At 33.2% G+C, this 23,882-nt stretch overlaps 1 protein-coding gene across 14 annotated transcripts in view; it reads left to right on the forward strand.

Moving 5' to 3' along the window:
- Window positions 1-23,882, forward strand: part of TENM3 (teneurin transmembrane protein 3) — a 2,750,454-nt gene that overhangs the window by 81,640 nt on the left and 2,644,932 nt on the right. For all 14 annotated transcript variants that reach the window (XM_065545705.2, XM_045391898.3, XM_065545707.2 and 11 more), the window contains exon 2: window positions 8,778-8,897. The gene's annotated coding sequence lies outside the window, so the exon portion shown is untranslated. The remainder of the gene's footprint in view (window positions 1-8,777; window positions 8,898-23,882) is intronic.

Raw genomic sequence — 23,882 nt, forward strand, 5'->3', positions numbered from 1 at the left:
TAGAAATTCATTTCTCCTAGTTCTGGAGGCTGAGAAGTCCAAGATAAAAGTACCAGTTGATTCAGTTCCTGGTGAGGGCATGTTTCCTGATTCTTAAATGGCGTCTTCTGGCTGTGTGTTCACATGATGGAAGGAACAAAGCCTCTGGGGCCTGTTTTATAAGGGCACTAATCCCAGTCATGAGGCCTGCACCTTCACATTGTAATCACCCCCCAAAGGCCCCACCTTCTCATCCTATCACACTGGTGATTAGGCTTCAACATAAGAAGTTTTGGGGATAAACTTTTATTTAACATAAACTTTTATTTAACATAAACTTTTATTCCTGCAATTTCTGGAATGCTTCATATGTATGTATAAATTTATGTTTACACACAGATACATGGTTATGGAAAAGATCTAAATATCCAGAGAAGAAATGCTTTGCTTTAAATGAGTCTTCTCCAGACATAAGGTCTATGTTACACTTTGATAAACATAAGCAATTATGCATGCCACACTGTATGGAATGTTGCTCTGTGGTGAAAAAGCCTGGTTGAAAAATCAAGGTATCTTTGCTTGTCCCTCCCAACAGCTAAATATTTTGTTGAGCTTCATTTTCTATATTTATATAATGAAATAATTTTTACCCATCCCAAATATAAGATGCATATTTGTTATTTTTACCTCCCTGAGTATTCTAGTACCCCTAGTTATTTAGGTGACTATATTTGTAAAGTTGGCACATTACATACTTAACCCTGGTATCATCATCAACAAGAAATAATGAGTTTGGTAAAAGTAAGGCAATAAATTAGTTCAATGGAATGAAAAGACAAAATCAATAAAGGTAAGATTAAAAATCAATGAGGCGACAAAGTCTGGGCACCGTGGCTCACATCTGTGGTACTAGTGCTTTTGGAGGCTGAGTGAGAGAATCATTTGAGCCCAGGAGGTCAAGGCTGCACTGAACCATGATTGCACCACAACACTCCAGCCTGTGTGACAGAGCGAGACCCTGTCTCAAAAGAAAAGAAAAAAAAAAGGAGAGATAAAAACTTGATTAATCACCACGTAACATGACTTTTTTAAGCAAGGGAGAAAACTTCATCTATGAGCAATATATATGGAATACCCTTCTGAATGGAGATTACATTTTCAAAACTATGGAAAAACATTGAACACTTCCTTATTACTGGATCTTAAATCTGCATCATGTTGTTAAACTTTGCAATTTACTCAAAAAAGAAGTAATAGGCCTCTGGAGATCAGTAACTTCAAACTTACTTCCAAAAGTTATTCTAAAAATGATATTAGAAACTCTAAGGAGCATGTGTAATTTCCAGAAGCTTCTCTCAACTCAGAAAGTGATTATATTACTCTCAGTATCCACATACCACTAAGAACTACTGGTCTGGAAATGTAAACATTTAGGAATAGAAAGGAAAAATCTTATGGGAAAAGAGAGGCAAATTAGTAACAAGAAAGAAAAATAGCCCAGAAAGCTAAGAAACTGGCTCTAGTTAATATTCAATATATCTTTAAAATCAGTTGTCTATTCACTGGGGGGAAGGGTATGGGAAATGAAGTGCACAATGTGGAATCTCCAAATAGCAACCTAATTCCAGAGAACTTGAGTGTTAAGTGCATGCTATGTTTATATTATTCATAAACCAGAGTGCAAACATATGCAAAGAAAAAAATGTAGGTAAATATCCAGTAAAAAACAGTGCTTATAGCAAAATTCAGAAATTATGAGCTTAAAATTAAAACAATGGACTTGACTAATTAAAACAGAAACTTCTGAATGGCAAAGTAGTACATTTCCCAAATATATTTGAAAGACAATGAAATTACATGTGTAGACATGATATTTACGTAAATGTGTATATATAGATATATGTATATATCTCTGCATATGTGTAATAGCAAGAAAACATGTTAATAGACCTAAATATACAAACAGCTTATGCAATGCAATGAAAAATACTCAACAGCTCATTAGAAAAATGAGTAGAGGAATAGGGTATTGAGTAATAAATTTTAAAAAAAGGACCGTATCAGCTAAAATATTCAATCTCAAGAACGTTAAATTTAAAAAATCATCATTAGTAATGATTGAAAAGATAAAGTTGTGTTTACTATCTAAAATGGTTTAATTGTATAATACTTGATCCAAATCAAAAATATCCATATCATTTGTCAAATCAATTCTAGTATTTGGATTTGAAATTAGTGCAATATTGGATCAGTGTTCAAAGACCCATACACCAGGATGTTCATTGCAGTTCTGTTTTTAATATTCATAAATCAGATAAAAACTTACCTACTATTACTATTTGATGGAATATACATGCAAAAACAATCATAATATTATTCGAATGAATTATATTCAAAATTTATTAACTTGGAATTATGGCCTTGCTATATTTAGTAGTATAAAAAGGCACATTATGAAATAGAGTGGTTGGATTTTTAAACGAAGAATAGTAGTATGATTATCTATGATAGAGAATATATCTGGAAATTAATCAACGTATAAATTAGGAAAAGACAGGAGGGAAATCCTTTATTCCAATTATAAATCAAGGTGATACATGTGAGGGAGAAAGATCACATTTCTATAGTGTGATGAAGTCCCGGAGCTAGAAGAATATTTGACCAAAGACTAAAAAAGTGAGAGACAAAGGCATAATGATGGGTGTAGGAAAGACTGTAGAAAGCAGGAGGCAGGTGTGAAGGCCCTGAGGCAGAAACATGGCTGCTGTGGTTCAAGTACACTAAGAAACAGAGTTCATGAGAGGGAGAGGCTAGAGCAGATAAAATGACATCTGCAAAGCTATAGGAAGGGGATTGGAAGCCATTAGATGAATTTTGCAGGAGCTTATCTTGCTCCAACCTAATCTTAAGGGTCACTGTGTCTTAAGAATGGACTTAGAGGCAAGAATGGAAGCAGACCCTACTGTCTTTAAAAAACTATTTTAGTGATCCAGGCCCAAGAAAATGGTGGCTTATGCCTGGGTGATAGTTTGGGGAGTGATTAGAAGTGAAAAGGTTCTGGAAATATATCTGTATCTATGTCTAAATTTCATATGTATTTTATATACTATAAATAATATGATACAAAAACATATAGATTTCATTTCATACACATTTAGTTTTCATACACTTACACGTATAGTTTTCATTTCATACACATTTTTCTTTACTGTGCTTTTTTTCATTTACAAAACATCCCAGAGATTGCTCCATCGTAATATATGGAGATATACCTCATTCCATTTTGTAGCCTCAAAATTCTTCATTCTGTGGAGGTACTAGATTATTAACCAGTCCCCTGTTGATGTACGTTTAGGTTCTTTCCACTCTACCATTACCAATAGTGCTGCAATGAATAGCCTTGTGCTTGTATTTTTTCCTATTTTTGCTATCATGTCTTTGGAATAGATTTCCTAGAAGTGGAATTACTTCCAGATTTTGATTTCTGTCTATAGTCTCACTTTTTCTATTCCTTCCCAACTTACTTTTTTATCGTCTTCTTTTGAGAAACACTGGACATTATTTTGTTGTTGTTTGTTTGTTTGTTTGTTTGAGACAGGGCTGGAGTACAGTGGTGTGATCTCGGCTCTCTGCAACCTCTGCCTCCCAGACTCAAGCAATTCTCCCACCTCAGCCTCTGGAGTAGCCGAGACCACAGACACTCACTGCCATGCCCAGCTAATTTTTGCATTTTTGTAGGGACAGGGTTTCGCCATGTTGCCCAGGCTACTCTTGAACTACTGAGCTCAGGCGATCCGCCCTCATGAGCCTCCCAAAGTTCTGGGATTACAGGTGTGAGCCACTGCACCCAGACTAAAAAATCACTGTATATTCTTGATAGAAATATTTTGAATGTGGAGTCCATATGGATTGCTGACTATTTAGATATAGAAGATAAAAGACAAGAGTAAACAAGATTTTGGCCTGAATGGCCATATATTTTAATGTAATTCAACTCTAATTCTTTTAAATTTACATTTAGGTAACCACACGTGGTGAGTTTTATCTGCATTGGACAATGCAGATATAAGCATGAGACTAAAAAGGGGACAGAGTAAGTTGAAGACTGAGCAGGCCTTAGATCTGGAAATGAGGAAGAACCAGCCAAGGAGCCTGACAAGCCAGGTGGGAAAGAGGTGGCAAGTAAATAAACCATTTCCGGATAGATTCAGAAGCCACTAATTCAATGGGTCCGATGCTACCAGTATTTGCATCCAATGAGGACTCAGAATGGACAACTGGTTGAACAGTACAGAAAAGACTTTGACCTTGCCAAGTGTTTTACGACTCTTGTGTAGGGGTGCAAGGACCAGTTTGACTTGGTTTAAGAAAAAACAGCCTTTTGTTTTGTGTGTGTGTTTTCTTTTGTGTGTGTTCTTTTGTGTGAGTTTTGTGTGTGTGTTTCTCTTCCTCAATGAGATGGCAAAATCTCTAAATGTGTATCTTCTGCCTTTTATATCTTTGTATAAAAAGTTGCCTGACAAAGTTCTTTTTTTGTATTTTAAAGGGTTATAAATATAAATGTTCTAATCATAAATGTCATTTTATTTTTTGTTACTTTCCTATTATTTCAGAAACACGAATCAGTCAAAACAAATTGTTCACAACATAAAATAGTTACATTATAAAATGGAAGAAAATTAATATTTCTAGTAATTGATTAGGAAGATTTGCAACAGTGATCCATACCTTTAAAAAAGAACTAGTGAAATTCAGAATATAATAATGATGTTATCTGTGCAATTTAAAATAATGATTAGCCAGTAATGTTTAGGTAACTTTTAAAAACAATTACTATTCTAACTAAAGGAATTATTTTCTTTGAGGATAATTCACCTCCCTCCAGTTCCACATTTTGACAGCTTTATCATTATGGACCAATGTGCATTTGGCCTTTCCCCCGCCATTCTTCATCCTGTAAGTGCTGTGCCCTTCCAAGCTGATACTTAGAAGACAAATTCTTTGTCCTTGTTTGGATTATTGAACAGTAAATGTCAAGTTTTTTTTTTTTTTTCATTTACAAAGGTTTTATCAATTGCTGACCTAAAAAAGATTAGATGTAATCTTACATATTAAAACTACCATTCAGCATGGAAGATCTTTAAAAAAGAAAAATTTACATGAATTACAATTAACTTTAAAGACTTTTAATGAGGAAATGACATACTTCTTGAGGTTATAATTTGTGCATTCTTTCAATTTCGTAGCCTATTAGCTTGATTTGACCCTGCAAATCACGGAGATATGTATTTTTTATGTTTCTCCTGAAGTTCATCAGCAAATCTCTACATCAACTCGCATACTGGGTTTTGTGAAAGCCAAGAGTTTCTTTAGTCATTGAAGGAGCTAGCATGGAATTATAAAGCAAATGTACAAACAAGAAACTATAGCAAAAAGCTAAAAAAAGAACTCTTCCTAATTAAAATTGTCATTGTCATTTAAGGTATATACTATATATATTTTTTATTGTGAACTACTGATGAGAAAGTAATGCATATAGGATGAAGTTGTAATTTAATTTATTTAAAATTCTTTCTACAACAGCCTCCCTACTTTCTTTTCATATCTGGTTTATTTTGAAAGAATAAATCTGTTAGCCTTCAAACATTTTCTGTCAAAAATATGAACTTATTTGATATGGGTTAGCAGGGTTGTGATTGGAGACTCAATATTTCACTTATTTTAATGTAAATGACACAGGATTGGATTGAATCTTATTACTTAAATATTGTATTAACTTAAATGGCTCAATGTATAGACATGTTTACATCTTTTACATTTTGTTTTAAATCTTCCTCAATGTTGGAAAATCAGGTATATATGATTATTTATATTTGTGGAAACTTAAAAAACGCAGGATACATTTGAACTATGTATTTCTGAAAGACACCTAAATATTTTCTTTTTATTTCCCATATATATTCTACAGTGACTTAGCTCTGAAATTCAGCATTTTAGCATGTTGACATTCGTATCCTTATTATTTAATTTAATGTGACTATGATACTTCAGAAGATTCAGTTCTTACCATGTTCAGCATTTTTTCTTATCATTTAAAAAATCACATGTTTACATTATATAGTTTTAAAATTGAAGTTTTGCCAGTAATGTATTATATATTATGACATTAATTACTTGGTTAATGTAAAAGCTTTATTTTCTATCACAAATATTTTAGTCACAAAATGACATGATTTAATAAAAGGAACATGGGATCAACCTTGTCATGAAACAGGTTTGACTCCTTGCTAGCTAGGTGCATGACCCTGAGAAAATTAGTTAGCTTTTCCTGGCATCACTTTACTGATATGCAGTGTGAAGATGATAATCACAGTACTTATTTCATATACAAATGAAAAAAAAGCCACATAAAATGTCAACCTGACACAGAGTCACCATTCATAGATCCTATTTACTGTTATTTTGTTGTTATTGTTATCATAATCATGCAAATTCTTTTCTGTTTTAGCCAAGTATTTAAGCACTTCTGTTGTGGATTTAAGTGTGTGAGAGGGAGGTAAACACTTTTCAAGGGAGCAGTGACTTCTGATGAGGAGTGAATAGGATGCTAAGGGGAAATGGACAGGAGCCTCTGCATGTTGAATCTCAAACTGGAAGTCAGAATGCGGTGTTCCTTTCTGACCATTACTGTGTTTTGAGTGGTGGCTTGGTTCCCAGACATACTTACCAAAATATTGTGAAGCCAACACGTAGCTGTTTTAGTTGACTATTCTGAGATTTTTAAATACCATTGAAAACGTTACAGAGCTAATATACTATGCCTAAATATCAACAGCTTGCAAATATGTGCTGACCTCCTTCTTAGTTGTGGATTTCCTGGATTATGGTATGCAGATTTTGAATTTTGAAAATCTATGAAAAAATGTATTTTCCCTCAAATTACAGATTTCTTAATATAGTATGGATATTAACTTTAGAAAATTTAACACAGAAAAAATATCACTGGGTTCCACTAAGCTATAGCCATCTATATTACTTCATAAATAAAAAACACTAAAATTAAATAGCAAGCCAGGCTAAATATTGGCCAATCAAGTCAAGTCATTTAAAAATAATTTTTTGAATAAATCAAATAGGAAGAAAAGATTGGCAGTGTATGCCTACTGGCAAACAACAATCATTCCCTTCCATTAACCCTCTTAACAATTAGTTATGCAAAAGCGTCAGTAGAATAACAGCTGTGGAAAATATCAAAGGACCAAATATAGAAGTCATTAGAAAGGATATGATATATTTAAAAGGAAGGCAAAAGAGAACTTACATATAATATTGGACTTTGAAGAGAAAGAAAGTGAACAAAAAAGGAAAATTGAAGTTATAACTGAAGAAAATATGAAATTGAAACTGTGATCAATTCTTTACTTTGAAATTTTTATGTACAATTATTATCAATATATAATTATCTTTTGAAATTTTGAACAGCAAGAACTAACAATTATATGATCAAGAAGGAAATAAAAAGTCATGGGCCAGAGGCAAGGGTGATATTAAAAATCAGAATGGGCATACCAACCAATCAGAAAGGAAGTGGGTTATACGCCTTCAATGCTACTGCTGACTGACATTTAGTAATTGCACTGAGAGGTAGAGACTTTGTTTTGTAGAGGTGGGTTTTTATCAAGTTATTTATTCTTTCTGCATCCTCCTCTCACAGTGAGTGAGATTACAAAGGTTACATTGGGTAACTTCAGCTACTGTTATTCTCTGTGACAATCTTCAAGGCTCACATGAAACGAATCCACTAAATTCTGACTTTGGGAGGTGGGAGTAAGTGTGTGATAGCATTTTCACTCAAAAGTTTTGCTTTTGTTTTTTAATAAAGCAACCATATCTTAAAACTTTGTAGATATTACTAGAAGATATTAAACAGATTCTTATTGAAACAGTGTAATACGGATCAGCAACCATAAAGACCAACTCCACTGGAAGTATTTTCCATTAACGCCATTGGTCTGAGTTCAAATAATAACTAAACTAGAGGCAAAAAGAAGGCACATTCCTTTCCCTTTGCAGATGGGAGGTCACCAAATTTAAAGATACCTTCAGATGTTTGTCTTCTCCATGGCCAGCTTATTGAAAAATTCATACTTTCTTTTAATAATTTATTTAATGAATCTCTCACTATATTTAGATAAATGCTCTCTTTTTAAAACATAATATGGATATACATAGCTTACTGGATATAGAAGGATAAATGGACTTTTCCATGGCTGCACGTATACTAGAAATTAATTTATTCACTCATTCAAATATTCAGTGTTGGTTTATAAGAGTCACTTAACTAATGGAAATTATATATATATAAATATATATAAATATATATAATACATGTAAATATATATTATATAATATATATTTATGTTAAATATATATTATGTAAAATATATATATAAATAGATATATATTTCCTATCATTCTTATTATCCTAAATATACTTACAAGAATAAATGTGATTAAGATCACCCTGAGTGTGTGGAGATTCATTTCCCAACTTATTTGGGGAGTAAAAGGGGTGATATTTCAACTACTTAATGCATATTTTAATATAATTTTTATTGGCCTGATGGTTTTTTGCTACATATATACATTTAGTTTTTAAAATTCTGAATCATTTATTCACTCAGTATTTAAAAACTTACCGTGCTCTCTGAAATGCCAAGCATTTTCTTGTTTTACAAATTACTTAGAACTGGACATAATTATTTGATAGTAATATGCCTACAATTTTTATTTTTCAGACTTGAATGCAGTGATCATGTAAACTAGAGAAAGGAGATTAAAAATCACCTCTGGATATTCCTCTCACGTGATCTTTATTCTGGATGAAGCATTAGGACAGCTAATAGACGTGTGTCACTGTAAGTATTTTCTAATGAACTTAGAATGTTTATTTTTTTGTTGCTGGATAACATCAAATGTTGTACACTTTCACAGAATTTAAGAAAAATAGATGTAGTATTGTAGCAGTAATGGGCAGAACACTAAAAACTAAAATACTAAGTAGCAGGGATAGCAACACGGAAGGGGAAAATTATTCTGGTTATAGAATCCCTTATAACGAGTAAATATTTGATATAAACAAAAGTGAAGGACAAAATGATAATTATTTATGATGTCAAAGTGATCTTTGCTAGAATATTCTTGAGAATGTGACAGCTTTCTGATGAGGAAGTAAAATAATTGTAAAGCTTTGCTGAGAAGAATCATAATCTTGCTATGAGTAAGAAATGCGTTATGAGTTACGGGATTCAAAAAATAACAGAATGAGAAGCTTCTACAAGCCAGGCTATTTAAATTTTGGTGACGTTTTAGAATCTGTAGAAATTCCAAAAATTATAGCACCAACTTCAATTAATAGAATGTTCAATCTGTATCTAATGAAGTTATCAAGTACTCTTTACTCATGCATCTATAATTTTATCATACAAAACTATTGCATTCATAAACAGAAAAAAAATCTTATAAACTGGCCTGAGGGCTTCATCCGATCATATAAATGAAGAAATAGGCTTCCAATTTAACATCCCGCAGCACTCTAATGTAATTCTGGGCTAAGTGCTATTATCCTTGGTGAAGAGGTTGAATTTGATAGCCATTTCACTGTTAGACTAACGATGGCCTATTATATCTCTTAGGTTACAATGTCTTTGATGCTGTGAATGACAAGGAAACATACAACCTCAGGGGGAAATTCAGACAGAGAAGGTATTTGATAGAAAAGCCTCCAGACAACTGGAGTTTCTTTAGATTTTGAAATCATATGTAGACATCTTAGCTGACAGTCAACTAGAACATACCAGTAAGGCATTCGTGTTGGTCATACCTGTGCTGTACAGATGGCTACATATGTTGTCTGTCACCACAATACACGTTCAAATATGAATATGTGTACAAAGGTTCAAATGTCAAATATGTCTTATATTTTGACTTCTTAACTTATTTATTATCTTACTAACTTGGACTTATTACCCAAAGAAATTACTTACATAATGAAAGCTCTTTTTTAAATATCATATTACCTTTTTCCCCCAAAACTGAACATATAATTTGGAAAAGTCTCTGAGAAGGAAACAATTAAAATTTTGTTTTGTATTTGTAAAACTAGAGTTATTTTATTTTCTAGAATGTAACAATAACTTCCACTTTACACTTCAGATTTTGAAATTTTTATTTGTAGTAACATTGTACCTACATCCAAAACAGGTGGTGGATCTAATTCATATTTTGACTGGACAAATAACATTTTCTGAAAAAGTTGTAAGATGTGCTTGCTTTACCTGAGTCATAATTTTTACTCTTTCATAGTCCCATAAAAATATGTATTCGCAATATGGCTGAATAACGAAATTGACTTAAAGTCAAGTTAGCAATCAAGACAAAAATCAAACCTACTAAGTGTGTTACTTGCCCTACATAAAAAGAAATTGAGAGATGATAATATTTAATATGTGTTTTTAAATATAATTTATCTAGGTTAGATTCATAGAGAAATTTCCTTGAAGGTAAACATTCCTATATCATAGAGATGATTTTAAATGAAGTGAAATTATTTTTAATTAATATCATTGGTAATTTACAACAGAAGGGAATTTTCATGTTACTTAAAACATAATTTTCTTCTAACATGGGTTAGGCCATTTATCAGAACCATGTTGTTAAATGCAGATTTGCAGAAATACTTTTCAATGAAATGTAAGACTACGTGATATTTGAAACCATCCAGTTTATTTAAGTTGCTTAAAACAGGGTTCACTTTATACAAGTTCCCTTTGATACAATCACTTAAGCGAACATTTTATCTGTGTACACATGTGTGTGTGTTTTTAAAAAATAACCATGATTAGAATGATAAGCATATAGAACTTTATTTATACCAAAAAAAAAAAAAGCCCTGGTGTAAGAAATGCTTTTATGAAGCAAAATGTATCAAGCCCTCTAGTGGTGTTAATATATAAGATATTTCATTGTGGTGTTTGCTCCATCAAAACAAGCTTTTTTTTTTTTTTCTTTTTCTTTTTTTTTTTCCCCCCTCCATTTGAGTGCAAGTATTTAACATTTTTTTTGACGTTACCTTTTTTAAATTCCGATTTGCTCTGCTTGGCAGATAATTTGTAGAATAATTTAGATGGTTTTTCTAAAGAGAAAAATCTTAACCTTAGGATTAACCATTTTAAATGCCTAAACTTAGTGAATAAATGAATGGCTTATTAGAAGATAAATTATAATTTTTAGATCAGTAACTGTTATTTTTGGGTTTACTGTTAAAAGACATTATAGTGTTCCATATGCATGATGATAACAATAGATTTTTAAAAAGAAAATTTACATAATTTACAAACTCAGAAAAAAATTTTCATTTAAATAAACAACACAATGAAGGATAAAAAATAGCTAAGACTTCCTTTGTAATTCTTACTGAGATCTTTCATGCTATCTAAAGTCTAACGGAGGTTAATGGTCTTATTCAGAACTAGGGTTATTTACAATGAGATTTTTTTTTTTTTAATTTGGCTCTTATTATAGAAGGCACGCAATTAGTGAGGAGATTTAGTTGGCAGATCTGCAAAATGTGTTTTAGTTATTAAGGCATGAGTTTTAGCTTCATGCCAGCAGTATTTGTCTTTCTTAAAAAAAAAAAATTAAAAGTACAAGCATTTGATGTATATAGCTAGGGGAAACTGACAAATATCAAGCAGTAGAAATGAAAAGGTAACAATGAAAAGTTTAACACACAAAGATGAGTCTCAGAGGCTATCTGTTCTCAAAGATGAATTTCTTGATTTCCTGTCCTTTATTTCAACGTCATTTGAGACTCTGAAATTAGGCTCATAGAGTAACCACTGAATACACTGTGGTAGAAAGTGCTATAGTAGGTTTTGGAAGACCCGAATCACTTCTCAGCTTCATCCAGTTTTCTTTGTTGTAAAATCGGAATAATCATGCACTACCTTACCTCATGTGCTCACGAGCACTTTTGACACTGATCACCATTCCTTTGTAAAAGTGTGCATTATCACTGCTTCTCATTGAGGAATACCTGCAGTTGGAGAACATGCAGTCTTCTCCCTAAAATGTACACCCTCATTCTTAGAAGTCTTCAGTTAAAACCGATTTAAGCCGGGTGCAGTGGCTCACACTTGTAATCCCAGCACTTAGGGAGGCAGAGGTGGGCAGATCACTTGAAGTCAGGAGTTCGAGACCAGCCTGGCCAATGTGGCAAACCCCCTCTCTACTAAAAAATACAAAAATTCCTGGGGGTGATGGTGCACACCTGTAATCCCAACTACTCAGAAGGCTGTGGCAAAAGAATCGCTCGAACCCAGGAGGCAGAGGTTGCAGTAAGCCGGGATCATGCCACTGCACTCCAACCTGGGTGACAGAGCAAGACTTCATGTCAAAAATAAAATGACAAAAAAAAATGAGTTAAATAGTCTATATTAGGTAGAGTACTGTGTACAAGTGGTCCAAACTAAGATAGGAACCTAAAATAAAATGCTAAATCTTAAAAGAGACTGGGTTTATGCGCGAAACGTTTTGTGCCTTGGTCTAATATTAACATGATGTCTGTGCAAAATGACAAAAAGAACTAATGTTGAATTATGCTATATTTTCCATCATCCCAGATTGCTAAATGTGTTCCTTCCAAGAAATCTAAATGAATTATTATATACATTTGCTGTCATGTATACATAACAGTTGTGTCACTGTTAGAGATTTCAGTAATTAAAATGGGGAACAGAAGCTTAATTACTTTCCTTATCAAAACTATGTTCCTTAGAACCACATTATTATAATGGTTTTTGTGCTCTTGTACATTGGATGTCTCAAGTTGAGTACAGTTTAGGGGATCCTTTCTAATTACTGCTTTCCTCAACCCTGTGATCTAACCTGTGCCAAATCTGTACTATACACTATGTAAATGGCTAACAAGTCAACTGCAAACAAACTGAATGTACAAATCTTAGTGTTGGTGCTGAAACCTCTTCAGAATAGTCATCACGATTTAAAAGTTTGTTTAAAAACTTTTTGCAAGCATCAAGTGTCAATCAAAACTGAAGATGAAACACTAGTGAATGTTGAATTCTCATGCTTTTAGGTGTACTTCCTTTTTAGAATTTTCAGTTTTCTGCTATTTTTACCGTAACTATTTTCTTTAAAATTGTTTCACTTAAATTTCCTACACACTAACTTTGTATGATTGAAATAAAATTGCAGTGTGTGTGTGTGTGTATATATATATCTGATTTAAAACAAAATACTAAATCCTATTAGCCAATATGTGTACTTTTTGCCATCTAAATCTACCTAATTTCAAATAGAAGATATACATTTGAAAATCTTTAGCCTTCACTCTGAAACAAGTTCATGTAGCAACTTGAAGACATTGATACTTGACTTTTGTGTGACCCAGATACATAGAATTTTCACATGTGCTCTCAGATTGTCCTAATTTAATTCATCATGATATATGATTAAGTGACATCATAGACACTAACGCCAAAAAGGGAACTAAGAAACAGAATACTCTGGAACTTGGTAGTATTTTAGACTCAACCCTACATACCATATAACACTATGAAAGTTATGTTTTTGGACTAGGAGTCAAATGACCTTGTTTCAGCACCCAACTGTGCCCTCAGGTCACATGTCTTCCAGGCTTACAATATATTCACTTCTAAATGAATAAACTGGATTAGAGGATTTTTAAGATATCTTCTAGAAGTATGTTGATTCTAGATCATTGAGCCACTCAAAAGGTTATAGCATCCTTTAATGTGGGGGCAGCAAAATACTGTTTTCCCAAATACTTTTCCTTTGCAATCTCCTTCCATCTTTCATGTCTTGCTCAGTTGTTAGGAGCTTAGTAGAGCTGGAGAGAGCTGAGCTGCCAGCTGTCTGAGTAGTCAGTTAACACAATAACCCCCAATAAAGTAATAGTCAATTAATCACTCACTGCAATGATGTAGGCAGGAAACTAAACCGGAAAAAGAGACCTCATGGAGGAGTTTGGACCATGGCACCGGTTGAACGTCAGTTGAATCAACACAGATGTGATGGTCATCTTATGCCTTGGGAGTCCTTTAAAAAAAAAATCGTGTTGTTTTATGGACCAGCAGCTAGGGGTAAGGGGTAAGATAGGACTAGACTGGAAAAGTACTGAGCACCGAGTCAGCATGGAGAAAATTGTGGTTATGTTTCCCTGCTCCCCTAATAAGGGGGTCTTAGCAGAGGCACCTGAGAAGGCCTCTGCTGAAAATTCCAGATAAAGAAGATCTGAATGAAGACATATGATCTGGGAGTATAGATATCCATACGAGTATGGCTGGCCAGGGGATTCGAGTCCTTGACTGCAACTCCCTGCAGCGACTGCAGTGCACTGGCTGTGCACCCAGTCTATTGTGGGGAGGGCAGCTCTTTCCTCTGAGGCTTGCCAGGTGGTCTGTAATTGCCTGTGGTGACGTCTGAAAAATCATACATAGGGTTTTGGTCTCAAGCCAGATTCCCCATTGATCATCATCTTACTTGCCTACTTCCTCTTGAGTTTAAATTAGGGAGCAAAATCCAATAAAATTGGTCATTTATTTAGAACATTGGGTCACATAGCCTTCCAAGGCAATTTAAATTTAGAGAGACCCTTACCCTGTGCTTTGTGTGCAGTGTTATTGATACTAAGATGAACCCTGCCCTCAACTTAGTGTCTACTGGAAGTCCAGAGGGAAAATATTCAAAACAATAACATTAATATTGTAAAGTGGTTTATATAATGCAGGCTTGCTCAAAACAGTTTACTTCTACTCGTAACTACTCTATTCCTTCTGCACTGTGGTGGAGGTGAGAACAGAGGTTAAGTAAGGTTAAAAAGGAGTTAAGTAACCTGTCTGCTGGTAAATGGTAAAGCTGCTTACAGAGGCAATGCATTTAACCACTGCGCTTTACTTCTATTTAAAAAAACCTGAAAGCTATAGATATGCATAGAATGTCAGGAGAGAACTGAAAAGAGGCCCTAGATTCATGCAGTAAGTTGCAGAGGGAGTGGTACCTACACAGAGTAGACCCGGGGAGTGTTGTGCAGGTGAACGGCTGGAATTGAAGGTCATTTAAGGCACAAGGGGCATGAGTAGGGGCATAAGTACTGTGGACTAAATCAGGTTGGTGTTTCCAAAAAGAAATATCAAGTGAGCAATAAAAAAGAGGCTGAGGATAGAGGGAAGGATTAGATAGAGACAAAGAGATAAGTATATTGAGACTACAATCAGAAGAACTTTACACATTATTTTACATAGGGTGTTAGTGAAATAGAGCTAGGGAGAGAATAAACAAAAAAATTTGCTGTATAATTTTCTATTTTGATTTAATGAATGATGCCCTAAATGGGGGTACATAAATATAGGAAGAGGAGCAGTTTCATGAAAAAAGATATGTTTTGCTCTGGGGGACTTGAGCCTATTGAACTACCGAGTAAAGGTGATTTGCAAACAGTTATATATGTGCATCAATAATTGCAAGAGAAGTGGAACCCTAGGGAGCATAGATTTCTAATGAGAAGGGTGCCCCAAAGTGTGTTGTCTAAGAAGAGACTGGAGCAGAACAAGAGCCAGTAAAGTACAATTTCAGAATATTAACAAGAAAGAACTGATGATGATGATGATGAGCCCATTGCAAAAGATGGATTAGTTAAGATCACAACTGAATTCATACCTGAAATGAATCCCTAATAAAGTCACAGGTTTACCCTATTTAGCAAGGGCAGGATTTGTAGAGTGGTGAAGTTGAAGCCAGATGGTGCTGGGTTGAAGAGTGATAGAGCAGAAACAGTTTAAATAAGGAAAGGCATGAAATTTGACAGTAGCTAGAACAGACAACAGAACTAAGGAAGGCTTTCTATTTCTTTGTTGACTGTTGTTTTAGCTGTATTTAAAAACTGGTTTAATTATTTAATAAATTTATTTTTAATTGACACATGATGTACATATCTATTGGGTACGGTGAGATATTTCAATACATATGTTCATTGCATAATGATCAAATCAGGGTATTTGGTATTTCTATCATCTCAAAAATTCATTGTTGCTTTGTGGTGAGAGCAATCAAAATCCTCTATTCTAGCCCTTTTGAAATATGCCATAGAATATCGTTAGCGATAACACCCTTGTGTGTAATAGCATCCTAGAAATTATTCCTCCCACAATACTGTGACTCTGTGCATTGAGCAGTCTCTCCTTATACCTCCCTTCCTTCTCTTCCGCAGCTTCTAATTACCACTTTTCTACTCTCCACGTCTATGAGATCAGCTTTTGTAGATTCCACATATAAGCAGTGGCACGTGCTATTTGTCTTTCTGTGCCTGGCTCATTTCACTTAACATAATATCCTCCAGGTTCATCTATGTTTCTGCTAATGACAGGATTTAATTCGATTTTTGGTGATTAAATAGTATTCTATTATAAAAATTTACCACATTTTCTTTATTCATTCATCTGTTGATGGACCCTTGGGCTGATTTCATCTCTTAGTCTCTTAGTTCCTGTGAACAGTGCTGCCATAAACATGGGGCTGCAGATAAACATCTCTTCTAAATACTGATTTCATTTAGTTTGGGTATATACCCAGTTGTGTGACTGCTGGATCATATGGTAGTTCTATTTTTAATTTTTTGAGAAACCTCTGTAATTTTTTTGTCTGTGCTAATTTGCATTCTCACCGACTGTGTATGTAAGCTCCCCTTTCCCCACATCCTTGCCAGCACTTGTTACCTTTTGTCTTTTTGAGAGTAGCCATTCTACTGGGGTGAGATGATACTTCCTTGTAGTTTTGATTTTCATCTCCATAATGATTAGTGATGTTTAGCATTTCCTTATTTACCTGTAGATCATTGTATGTCTTCTTTTGAGAGATGTCTAGTCACACCTTTTGACCATTTAAAACATTTTCGATCATTTTTAATGAGATTATTTTCTATTGAGTTGTTAAGGTTTCTTATATAGTCCAGACATTAAACTCTTGTCAGATTTATAGTTTGCACGTATTTTCTCCCATTCTATAGATTCTTCTCTTCATGTTGTTGATGGTTTCTTTTGTTGGGCAGAAGTTTTTGAGATTGAAGAAGCCCCATTTGTCTGTTTTTGATTTTGTTGCTGGACTTTTGAGGGCTTGTTTGAGAAATCTTTCCCAGACCAACGCCATAGCGCATTTCCTTTATGTTTTCTTCCGGTACTTTTATAGTTTCAGGTTTTACATTGAAGTCTTTAATTCATTTTGAGTCGATTTTATATGTTAGTGATAGGAGTCTAGAATCATTCTTCTGCATGTGAATATGCAGTTTGTCCAACATCTTCCAAATTTGCAAGGAGAATGTAAAATTGTCTCTGTCCTCAGACGACATGCTCATACATACGACCCCACCAAAATAAGTTAGAATTAATAAACAAATTCCATAAAGTGGCAAGATAAAAAATCAACATGCAACATTTAGTAGTGTTTTTATATGCCAATAGTGAAACATCTAAAAAAGAAATCAAGGAAACAATCCCACTTATAAAAACTTCGAAAAATAAAATACCTAAGAATAAATTTAACCAAGGAGATGAAAGATCTCTACAGTGAAACTATAAAACACTGATGAAAGAAATTGAAGAAGACACAAATAAATGGAAAGTCATCCCATTGTCATAGATTGGAAAAATTAATGTTGTTACAATGTCCATACTACCCAAAGTTATGTACACATTCAATGCAATCCCTATCAAAATACCAATGACATACTTTACTAAAATAGAAAAAAAAATTCTAAAATTCATATGAAATCATAAGGGACTCTGAATAGACAAAGCAATCTTAGGAAAAAAAAAAGAAAGAAACAGACAAACAAACAAAAAAAACAAAGCTGGAGGTGTCACCACATCAAAATATACTACAAAGCTATACCAACCAAAGCAGCATGGTGCATGGTACTGGCATAAAAATAGACACATGCACCAGTGGAACAGATAGAGAACCCAGAAATAAACATAAGTACTTCCCGCCAAGTGATTTTTGACAAAAATGCCAAGAACACACACCGGGGAAAGGACACTCCAGCAAATGAAGCTGGGATTTTTGTTTTTGTTTTTGTTTTTAATGGGAGAGGTATGAAGCTTAAAAAGTACCAGGAACGAGAGTGAGGTTAAAGATATATGGAAGAGAGAATAAAACTGGAGGCACAATTCTCACAGCGATCAAAAGATGAGATTCAGGCAGACATTGACTTCAGAGCCAGCTGCACCACTTAATGACTGTGTGACTTGCAATGTCACTTAATTTCTCAAAACTTCAGTTTCTCCATCTCTAAAATGTGAGCAACAATAGTATCAGTCTTAGAGGGTTATTATGAGTATTAGGTGTTATTATAAAATGTGCATAAAAATAATTTACAGTGAGAACTCAAAATAATGTTTGCTATTATTTTTATTTAGTGTAAATCAGTTGGTCTCGTCAATAAAGAGGCCTAGAGATAAACACGTAATTGAAGACTGGAATAAAGAGGAAATGGTTGGTGTTTCTCTAGGCAATTTTGTAAATACGATACTCAGGGAGATGATGCTGTATTGTCTCAATGACTTTAGCAGTTATCCATTTTCTTAAAATAAAATTCAGTTAAAAGTGAAAAATCAAGACCCTTTCTGGCCTAAAATTACAAATAAACAGCTGGTCAGTTCCAAGGTGTTTGGCAGTAAGACTTGTTTTATCTTAAAATTGTGAACATCTCATAGGTACAAAGATGTTTGGAATATTATTAGTTATCTATTCTATGGAACATCTTATTTTCTTAGGTGAAGTGGCATTCTTATTTTACCTCAATATAAAACATGGGTGGATTCTTTGCTTAGTATTAGACGTGACAACCTAATATAGACCTTTAAATAATAATAGGAAACCTTCCTAAAACAGATCTAACTTACACAGAGAAATAAAACCATCACATCTTCTTCCTAAGCACCTTAAACAAAAGAAATATGATTTTAATAAATATGTATATTAAAATAGAAATTATAAAGCACACTAGATATGATAGTTGATAACGTGGCATGCATATTATGAATCTTACTGTGTGAAATGTGTATGTATAGGAATATTTTTGTTAAATACACAACTAGTCACTGAAGGAAGTTTTTTGTTTGATGCTAAGTTGATTTAAATAGTTTTTAGTGTTCTTTTATTTAAGCATACCTGAAGAATTGGAATCAAATTACTTTATATTTCTCAATTTTGGTTATTATCCTTTCTCTCTGTGGGTTAGTCACAAATTTAGATATAACCAAAAGTAATTTATGATGAGCCTGAAAGGTACTAATCAAGCTAGGAAATGAAAAAGTAGTGTTTAGTAATAGGGCTAATTTTCCTGTGTATATTTTATAAATGGACATTTTTTTACATACTGGGAGTGTATATAACTTATATGTTTTATTAAAAGTTCTATATGCAATTCTATCACTTGTTTCTAAATGAAAACAGTCCTTTGCTTTCTTTCATTTAACCTGAACCACTCTTTTTTTTGTTTTTTTTTTTTTTGATGATTCCAGGCTAATTTAGCCTGGTTTACTGTTCTTTTAAAAATGTAAAGTTACAAATAATCTCAGCTGTGTTGAATGGAAGCTAAACTTAAGAGAGGGTAATAGCAAATCTAAGGATGCCAGTTCCTAAATTTTGTTCTATTTCCGTGTGCCTTACTCACGCTCATTCATAGGCTCTTCTGTGAATCAACATCAGTCCTTATCCTTAATTGTATATCGTGTTCATTCTAATGTGATTTTCCCAGACATTCAAAAGCTTCCTACTTTTGCAAAAGCTGGCAGCACATGAACAATTTATACCTCTTTGGAACTCTTACCTGTTTGGAGGAAGAACCAGCTTCTTTGGGAAATGACTTTTAATTAATAAATAGAACATTTTTCATCACCTTCAATGGCATAGCTTTTAAGAGAATAGAAAACAAGGCTGGTGACACCTTCTTGGGTCTGGCACGCTAAGAGGGGCCTAGAGTTAAGCAAGTAGTGACAGTCACAGCAACTGCTACCTCTTTTTAAGCATCTGTCTTTATTTCAGATTGACTGCAATATTTTTCTCTTTCGTGACTACTTCTTTGTTGCAGGATAGAGTTCTCTTTGGTGTCAAGATCCTTAATGTTTACTTTCAAAACAGGGAAACGTGAATGTGGGGTGATGACCTTCACTACAGGCAAAGAAGCCTTATCAAACTTAAAGTATTATTGAAAGTGATTGTCCAACACACAGTCTTTCATGGGGAAAACAGTGATCGATTTTAATTGGTTACTTTTTAGTGTCAGCACCGTTTTACTATGCAGCTTTAAATATGCATATAAACCGCAGTGGTACTAAAACCTAAGAAGTCATATTCTGATCATTTCTTTTGTCAAAGAAGCATGATCTTAACTCATGAGTCTCTGTTAAATATAAGTGTAATGTGAAGGAAAAATGAAAATACATTATGAGTAGTTTTTTGCCAATTTGTATAATTTTTCAGTTAAGCAGTCATAAATCAAGGAATATTGTATTTTTTGAGGCTCATTAAAGAGACATTATACATCAGAATAGTGAAGTCGTCAGCATAATGAAATGATGAATGCCTGTAACTATCTGTATGTAAATGATGTGAGACAGATTCAGGGTGTTACAAAGGAGAATAACAATCTCTCTGACAGTTCCCTGTAGGTGCAGTTGCTGGATGCTGGTGACAGATGTTAAATGCAAACCTCTTCAATGGCAAGCACTTATTAGCACTCAGTGGAAACTCGCAATATAAAATAAGACAAATAGCAGATTATATCATTTTAAATAAATTTGTTCAGTAAGGTGTGTTATTGCATTTTAAGATTCTTCTTTATTAACAAAGGCCATATTCTAAATTAAAGAAAACAGAATAGAAAAGAAAATGGTTATTTGAAAACCAGTATATAGAATATGAGTGTGTGTGTGTGTGTTTATGGATGTGTATTGTTATGCTTGACCATTTCCTTAACTAAAATAAGAAATTTTCCATATAGTAGGTAGTGTGTCGAACTTAACTAATTTAGGTTTATTTTAAAACTTACCCATTATCTTATCAAGGAAACACATCTATCTCACTTGTGTATCTAACAGATGGATTCCTTTCCATACACACTTTAAAGTCAAGAATCTTAGTATGCATACCACTGTGTCAACCTTCATATCTGGTGTGGTTTATTATTTCCATTTTAATCTTCATACTTATTAAAACCATGTTTCTTTTGTTTGACACTGCTCAATTTGTTGATTAACCAGGGCTTTAAATCCTACATTTCAGATGCTTTATTCCATTCACCAAAAAGGAGAAGGCAACAGATCTAGTAATTTTCTAGAGCTTCTCATTTATCTATGCATTTCTCAGCACCTGGTACAGGCACCAAATATATAAATGATTATTAAATGAAGAAGGAAGGGAGGGAGAGAGGGAGTAAAAGAGGCTAGGAGGAATGGAGAGAGAGAGAGAAGATGGTTTTCAGTCCAACATGGATCACTGATGGGTCTGTGGCATTGGCTAAGTCACTTAAGTTCTCTCTCTACATGACATATTATCTGTTCTCTATTATCTATTATTATTAATTTTAAAAACAGTGTTGACTTAAGCACTTTGGGAACAGAGAATGCACTTTGGATAATATAACCAAATGTATGTGGATAAAGTCATATTAATACAATTATTCATATGCTTTGTGCTTTGAGGACTGTAGTTAATTATTTTTAATAACATTTTCCCATAACTGGGCCATAGTATTTTGGCATTTTATAATGTATATGTGAATTGCTAGCAAGAGAAATGATAAAATTTCTCTCCATATTTATTTCAATATGATGATTTTTTTCTCTATCTTGATGTATATATTGGGGGATGGGGTTAGCAAAGTATTTGACTAAAGAGTTTTTCTTAAATAATATCTATTTTACTTTTTTGCAATAGGAATGCAGCAATTTATAAGCATGTGAAAGTTTTATGAACAAATAAATGTATCTACTTTGTTATAATATGAAAAGTCTATGAGAACATAATGGTTCAAGTTTTCAATAGTCTGAATATAAATATTAATAACTTAAATTGTTAGTGGCTCTTTGGATGTGCACTGTGATAATAAAGTGATTCACCAATTCGTTGAATATATTTTAAAATATATGTATTAAAAACAGATTTGAAAATATCAAGTTGCAGCTTAAAAATTCCTGATAATGGATAGCTATTATATAACTAAACTGAAATTAAAATATTTTAGAGGTAATACACCATATTTTATTTTTCCCCTACACGTTCATCACCTACATCTCTTCTGATCATTTTGCAGTTTTACTTACTTTCCAAATAAAAGAATACTTATGATTTTATGTTCTAATTATTTAACTTACTACACATGCACACACAAAACATACAACCTGAGAGCATCTATTACAGATAATAATAATTTTATAATATGATTCACTTTTTTCTATGACTGAATACTATGTAAGAACCATATTTTTTATATCTTTAATATAAAATACCAAGTGCTATTATAATTACATGTGTATATTTTTAATAACAATCATTTATATAATTTTTATGTTTAAAAAAGTACTTCTAAATCTATTATCGCATTTGGTCAATGACATGATTTGAATTTTTGTCTTTTAATTCTAAGTTCATTGGTCTGTCTGACGTATCATATTGCTTCTTGACAAAACTCTTGAATTGAAATCCAACAAAATATACACTGCCAGTTGTAATGCACTTTGCCAAACCTACATTATACTATGTAGGAGAAAACTTATTTAATGGAACGTTTTGTCACTTATGTCACATTTACTTACTTTATGCTTTAAAGGTAGTTAGGCGATTAATAAACATTCAAGAGGATTGACTGGGTTAGAATAACATGTTCACCATTTTGTAGTGCAGAGTAATTACTCCAAAAAGCATTTCTCAAAGCCAAAAGACATTCTACATAATTCTTCTTCCTTAATTTATATATTATTTGTAAATATCACCAAGCTATCATTTACTGTCAATTGAAATAAATGACTACTGCATTTTTAATATTATAATTAAAATTACAGATATTCAACTTTATTTCAAACTCTAGATATACACACACACATATGCATACACACACATATCTACATTTATGTATACATACGTAGAGTATATGCTACATATACCTGTGTCATGCATGGCTTAGCTACTGGAATATATTCTGAGAAACGTTGTCATTAGGTGATTTCATCATTGTACCAACATCATGGTGTCATGGTGTGTACTTACACAAACCAAGGTGATACTGCCTACTACGCACCTTGGTTCTATGGCATAACCTAGTGCTCCTAGGTTACAAATGTGTAAAACATATTATTGCACTGAAACCTGTAGGCAATTGTAACACAATGCTAAGTATCTGTATATGTAACATATCTAAACAAAGAAAGGGTTCGGTAAAAATATGGTATAAACAATCAAAAATTGCACACTTTTATAGGTCACTCACCATGAATAGATCTCACAGGACTGGAAGTTGCTCTGGGTGAATTGGTGAGTGAGTGTGAGGGAATGTAGAGGCCTAGGAAGTTACAGTACACTAATGTAGATTTTATAGAATATAGTACACTTAGGCTACACTAAATTTATAAATAAAACTGCATTTCTGTTTAATAATAAATCACCCTTAGCTTACTGTAACTTTTTTACTATATCACTTTTTTAATAGTTTGAACTTTGTGACTCTTTGGTGAAACACTCTAAAACACAAACACAAACATTTTGTACAACTGTAAAAAAAATGTTCCTTTTTATATCTTTGTTGTATA

This window comes from Macaca fascicularis, chromosome 5 (genome assembly GCF_037993035.2).
Source record: "Macaca fascicularis isolate 582-1 chromosome 5, T2T-MFA8v1.1".
In the NCBI taxonomy this organism is placed as follows: domain Eukaryota; kingdom Metazoa; phylum Chordata; class Mammalia; order Primates; family Cercopithecidae; genus Macaca; species Macaca fascicularis.